The 7,055-nt window shown below is 43.5% G+C and overlaps 1 protein-coding gene across 1 annotated transcript in view; it reads right to left on the bottom strand.

Annotated features, from left to right (window-relative positions):
• Window positions 1-7,055, bottom strand: part of KHDRBS1 (KH RNA binding domain containing, signal transduction associated 1) — a 43,711-nt gene continuing 36,656 nt past the window's right edge. Inside the window, exon 11 of the transcript XR_013959827.1 lies at window positions 1-773. The gene's annotated coding sequence lies outside the window, so the exon portion shown is untranslated. The remainder of the gene's footprint in view (window positions 774-7,055) is intronic.

Below are 7,055 nucleotides of genomic sequence, written 5' to 3'. Positions count from 1 at the left end.
CAGATTTAGGAGGCCAGTTGCCAGTTTATTCAGATTTAGGAGGCCATGATGAGGATACTGTTAGTCCCCTTCAACATTTATTTTATTTTTTAATATATTTTATTGATATTTTACAGAGAGGAAGGGAGAGGGATAGAGAGTTAGAAACATCGATGAGAGAGAAACATCTATCAGCTGCCTCCTGCACACCTCCTACTGGGGATGTGCCCGCAACCAAGGTACGTGCCCTTGACCGGAATCGAACCTGGGACCTTTCAGTCCGCAGGCTGACGCTCTATCCACTGAGCCAAACCGGTTTCGGCCCCTTCAACATTAAAAAAAAATGTTTTTTATTGATTTTTAGAGAGAGGAAGAGAGAGAGAAACATCGATGAGGGAGAAACATTGATCGGTTGTCTCCTGCACATCCCCCACTGGGGACCGAGCCTGCAACCTGGGCATGTGCCCTGACCGGGAATCGAACCTGGACCTCCTGGCTCATGGGTCAATGCTCAACCACTGCGCCACATTGGCTGGGCTCCCCTTCAATTTTTTCAAGTTCTGAGCATGTTTAACTGTTAATATCATAGTCCCCTGCAACCCTGAGGACTTCATTCTGGTCCTAGAGACTCTTAGAGGATCCTAACTGGCTTTCTGTGTGTAAATCGGACATATCAATGAAGTGGCTGAGAACAGACTGTTGATCTCTCTGGTGTTTCTCTGTGCTCAGCAAATGCCCTCAGGCTAGCCTTGACACAGCAGGCAGCTTTCCCAGTTTCTGGAGTCCTCTGATAGCTGCAAAGACACAAGCAGAAAATTAAGAAACATGAAACTGCCCTATCAAGGGCTTCCCTGCCACCCATATGGCCAGGCTGCCTCCCTTACAATCTCCCCACCACACAGGACAACTGCAGTTGTTTCATTCAATACAAGACTTCTAGGTGCACAGATGAGTAGAAAATAGAAGTCCACAGCCTATGAGCTCTCTTTTCATGTCAGTCAAACATATGGACCCTCACACCTTATACGTCCCAGCCTTGGCCTCAGCTGAGTGATCCAGGGCAGAATCAACTAAACCTTTGGGGTTTTCAGTTATACAAGCTTTGGGATCCCCAATTATACAAAAGGGAAAATGCTTCCTGTTCTCCCAGAGATATGAAAAAGATCCAAATGAACAAAGAACTTCAAAAGACTTTGGAAGAAGAAGAAAAAAGACTTTGGAATAAAGGGAATGGGGAAATAGGCATCTTCTAGTACCGAAATCTTAGATTCAGGGGTCTATCTTTCCTGGCCTTGAGGTGTTTAATCCCAGCCTTAAATGATCAGGGTTAACCACAGGAGAGATACATCCTACACCAAAGCCTATAACAGTGTTCCCCATCTTTTAAAAAATGGTACTACCATTGCCCCAGTTGTTCAAGCCAGGATAACCTAGGAGCCCTCCTCTTCTCCCACATCTAATCAACCACCAAATTATATTAATTAAATTTCCTACAAGTTCTTTTTAAAGAATATATATTTTTATTGATTTCAGAGAGGGAGAGGGAAACATCAATGATGAATCATTGATCAGCTGCCTCCTGCACACCCCTACTGGGGATCGAGCCCACAACCTGGGCATGTGCCCTAGACTGAAATCAAACCTGGGACCCTTCAATCCACAGGTTGACGCTCTATCCACTGAGCCAAACCGGCTAGAGCTCTCCTAAAAGTTCTTGAATCCACTTACTTCTCTACATTCTCACTATCATCACCTGAAAGAGTTCTTCTTTTCTTGCCTGGACTATAATCCATTCTCTGCTTGGGAGCAAATGAAGTTTAAAAACCAGAATCTAATCATGTCATTCTCCTTCCCGTCACTCCCGGATTCAATGGTCTTCAGTGAAGAACACAGAGTAAGGTCCACATTCTTACCTCATCTTGAATCTGGTTCAGGCCTACCCTCTGCCTATAATGTGCTCCATGCCCTTTCCCAAGCCTTCTACCTAGGTAATTCTTCCTTTTATTTTATTTATTTTTTTGCTTACTCTTCATTTTTTTTAATATGGGTTTCTTTAAAAAAATAAAATTTTATTGATTTCAGAGAGGAAGGGGTAAAAAAAAACAGAGAGGAAGAGAGAGATAGAAACATCAATGATGAGAATCATTGATCGGCTGCCTCTTGCATGCCCCCTACTGGGGTTTGTGCCCACAACACGGGCATGTGCCCTGACTGGGAATCGAACTGTGGCCTCCTGGTTCATAGGTCAACCACTGAGCCACACTGGCCAGGCTGCTCTTCCTTTTAGATGTCAGCTTAAACATAATCTCAAGGAAAACCCGTTAAGTTAGCTCTCTGTTGTGTACCCTCATAGCACCCTATTCTTTTTCTGTCATAGCACAGATGATTACAACTGATATGTTATTTATGAGTTTTATCTGTTTAGTGTCTGTTTCTCCAAATATACTGTTTTTAGTTTTTTTAAAAATTGTTTATTGAGGGAGAGGGGGAGAAATCAATTTGTTTTTCCACTTATTTATGCACTAGATGCCCGGTGCACGAAATGCAGGGATCGGGCTTAAGTCAGCAGTCTGACAACCCTCTTGCAGTCCAGGACCCTTCACTCCTTACCACCCACCTGCTCACTGCTCCTTAGCAGCAGGCTCCTTACCGCTGAGCTAGTTGCTCCTTAGCGCTGCCACGGAGGTGGGAGAGGCTCCTGCCACCACTGCTGTGCTGCCAGCCTTGAGCCCGGCTTATGGCTGAGCAGTGCTCCCCCTGTGGGAGCACACTGACCACCAGGGGGCAGCTCCTGCGTTGAGCGTCTGCCCCTGGTGGTCAGTGTGCATCACAGCAACCGGTCATTCCACTGTAATGGTCACTTAGACTTTTATTATATAGATTCCTTGGTTGTTTCTTGTATGTGCCCTAATTGGGGATTGAAACCGAAACCTTGGTGTAATGGTATGAGGCTCTAACCCAGAGGTCGGCAAACTCATTAGTCAACAGAGCCAAATAGCAACAGTACAATGATTGAAATTTCTTTTGAGAGCCAAATTTTTTAAACTTAAACTTCTTCTAACGCCACTTCTTCAAAACAGACTCACCCAGGCCGTGGTATTTTGTGGAAGAGCCACACTCAAGGGGCCAAAGAGCTGCATGTGGCTCGTGAGCCGCCGTTTGCCGACCACTGCTTTAACCAATTGAGCTACCCAGCCAGGACTCCTCAAATATACTGTAACCTCCATGAGTCCAGAGACCAATTTTATCTTGCTCACTAGCCACTAACTCTCCAGCGTCTAGCACATAGTAGGTGTAAGAGTGAATGCATTAAGAAAAATGAATAAAAGGAGCCATGTGTACTGATATCTGGACAGAAGCTTATGATGGAATCATATCAGAGCATAGATATTTCTTTCTCAAAGGCTAATGCAATTTGTTTCCTATTTTCCAACCCCAGAGAGCCTGAGAAATGGGTAGCACCCGTTTTATAGCTAAAGCTGGACCATGAATAGAAAGCAAGAAACCTGCAGGAGTCAGAAAACCCCAGAGAAGACTTGGCCCTGTATCTGAATCCAGGTATGTACCCTGACTGGGGATCGAATCTGCAACCTTTCAGTGTATGGAACAATGCTCCAACTGAGCCATACTAGTCAGGGCTGAACCCAAATACTTTGATCTCAAGTTCTTACTCATGGTGCCTAGGGGGAAGAGACTGGCTATCCTGAGGTGGGCCAAGGTGGTCTCTAGAGGTTGACAAGGGAACAGCTAATTCAGGCATCTTAACACAGTATAAACAGAAACAATGCCCAAGTTCCTGGTAGTGTGCTCTACTTACCTGATTAATCTGGGGCGATACCCTGGCCATGGCTCACACACTGCCTAGAAACAACTCAAACAGGCTGTCTTTTTTCAGGAGTCCTCATAACCTCTCCAAATTTGCCCTGGAAACAGCAAGGTCTTCTTAAAGCAAAAAGCTCCCCTAGGTCTAGGTGAGGGAAGCACAAAGATAGCTTGAGTACCTGCCTGAGAACTCCCCTGCCTAATTAATGCCTGCCTGAGATGCAGCCAATCGCCATAGTGTAGACTAGGAATGAGTCAGACACCTACTGCTGAGAGGCTACTACTGCATTTGTGGTCAAGGAATGTTAAGAGGCTAAAACCCAGCAGCATGATTATGGAATTCAAGTCCCTTCCAGATACAAGTCTCCCTCCTTTTAGAAAAGAGAACTGAAGTTGGCAGAACACTGGATGAGAACACATTATCTGTCTCAGAGGCAGAAAAGGCCATAGAATAGAGAACCTCCAGCCCAGGATTGAGAAATTGATTCTAGATGTGAGGGAACATAATCTGCTCCCATTACCCAAAAAAGCGGTTTGGTCTGCTGCTTGAATGTAACCTCCTTGGGAGCCCAGGGCAGCAATCAGGCCACAATAGGACTAGGGTACAGTACCCACCATAGGCCTTTGCTCCTAAAGGGCTAGGCCAGGGAACAAAAGAAATAGTTAGGCAGTGCAGTACACTTCCTCCCCTCCCCCCAACAGCTGCCATCTCAAGACAGCTGTATGCAGCCTGTGTGCTCAAGGCTATTAAATATTCATCAGATGCTTGCTAGCACTAGTTTCAAATATGCAAGAGGCACAAAAGGTTCTGAAGGGAGGGAGGGAGGGAGGGGGAGAGGGGAGAGAGAGAGAGAAAAAGAGAGAGAGATATTGAGGTTGAGATTAGAAGGGTCCAATTCTTTCAAGTCCAGGAATCTGGAAATCAAGCCAGGTGGTACACCTGTACATCAAAGCTGAGAACTACTTTGAGTGTAAACGAATCTTCTTATTGCCACTCTAGAGGAAGCAGCTCAGTGGGAACAGAAAGACTTGGGTCTAAGCTCCAGCTTTTGGACCTTGTGGTCATCCTAACCTACACATCAGTTTTGTTTCATAGGATTGTCTGTGAGAATGAAATGGGATGTTGCATATGATATTCTCTGCAGAGTTAGCACAGAATCAAAAGCTTTAAAATGGAAGCAGAGACTTCACTCCTTTAGGACAGAATAGTGAGAGCAAAGTTTGTATCAGTGGAGATTCAGAGTGTTTCACCCAATTGGGTGGGTGAAAGGGACAGACATGGAAAGACTATCAACATATGGTGAAGGCTTAACATCCCACCTTCATATAGCCCAAATACTATCTGAGAGGAGAAATGATTTTTCTTTCTGAAAAAGGAATGAACCAAAAGGCCTTCAGGCAAGAGGGAGAGAGGAAAGAATGCAAAGTGAGGGGAGACTATACCCTTCACTCTCCCACAAAGGAGGGGTGCCACTTACGGAAGGCTTTTTTCCTCTGGTTCCCTTACTCCCCTACCTCACCAGCACAATGGCAAACACAGATGTGTTCTTGGCTTAAGGACACCTATAGCTCCCTAAACTTTAGAATAAAGTCCAAATTCCTTGTCTAACATTTACCGTTTCAAAATTGGTACTAACCTATTCATCCAGTCTCTATTTATACCTAAATTTATTGGGTGCTTACTATATATCATGTTGAATGTTTCACACATATTAGTCCACTCAATCTTTACAACAATGTTGTAAAATGAATGATATTACCCCATTTTACAGATGATGGAACTGAGACTTGGAGAGGATAACTCATCTAAAGTTCGAAAGCTAGTAGCTTTGGAGGAAGCAGAATTTGAAATTAGTCTGTTTAAAGCCATAGTAAAGTGCTATTGCTAACCTATCTGTCTGTCTGTAAATTCTTAGTTATACTTTAAGGCTCAACTTAAATTTTGCCACTCCTGTCCTGGCCAGTTTGCTTGGTGGTTAGAGCATTGGTCAGTAGGGTCTTGGGTTCGATTCTGGTCAAGAGCACGTACATTGGTTGCAGGATTGATCCCCATCCCAGGTGGTGTAGGAGGCAACCAATCAATGTCTCTCTCACATCAATGTCTCTCTCCCCGCACTCCCTTCCACTCTCTCTAAAAAAAAAAATCAATGGAAAAAATATCCTCAGGTGAGGATTAATAATAAAAATTTTGTCACTCCCTTTCTTCAGCACTCCTTATGCCTTTCTCACCAGCTCCCGCAAGCTCAGATACTCAGTTCAGCAACATAAATGATCACACTAACTATGTAAGACTTACTCTCTCCCATTAGACTGAGTTTCTTGAAGGCAGAGACTATGAACTGTTGCAGACCCGTGACCCAGCACAACCAGCATAAGACCCTAAGTGACCCCAGCAAATGTTCACTGAATTAGTAATGACATTCCTGCTGAATAAGCCTCCTTCCAGAATACAGAATGACTGTGAAAGCATCCTGGGTTGGTTCGGGCTGACAGGTAAAACCCCTCAATTCCAATATAACCTAATAGTCGAGACTGATTATAGCCTCTAAAATCAGACTGCCTGAGGTTGAATCCCAGTTCTGCTACTTAACAGCTACATGACCTTGGATAAGTGTTTTAATTTTTCTGGGCCTCAGTTTCATCACTGTGTAAAAATGGGAGAATAATAGCTACTCTACATGTGGAGAAGACAGTGCCTGGCACACAGTGAAGAATATTAGAATTGACAAAATACTGTACTAGCTAAGACATATATTTTTTTCATATTTTAACATCTCTGAAATCAGGATGCATCTTACATTCAATATAAAAAACGAACAAAAAACCATTGTGTCATTGTGTTGGTTTAATTGGTAGTCTTTGTTCTTTCTTTGCTGTACTTAATAATACATTTTGCCCTAACTGGTTTGGCTCAGTGGATAGAGCATCAACCGGCAGACTGAAGGATCCCCGAGTGGATTCTAGTCAAGGGCATGTACTGATTGCAGGCTTGATCCTCAGTAGGGGGCGTGCAGGAGGCAGCTGATCGATGGTTCTCTCATCATTGATGTTTCTCTCTCTCCCTTCCTAAAATCTATAAAAATATTAAAAAAAAAAAAAATCACATCATGTGAATTTTATCTCATTAAAAAAGAAAAAGGTAGAGAGGATCAACTGACATAATCCTTATTAACTGCTTAGTATATTATGATGCACATAGTGATAAATGTTAGCTATTATTATCAACTTCATCTGATGATAAATTAGAAAGGTTA

This window comes from Plecotus auritus, assembly GCF_963455305.1.
Source record: "Plecotus auritus genome assembly, chromosome: 2".
NCBI lineage: Eukaryota > Metazoa > Chordata > Mammalia > Chiroptera > Vespertilionidae > Plecotus > Plecotus auritus.
This window is presented reverse-complemented; position numbering and strand designations above follow the sequence as displayed.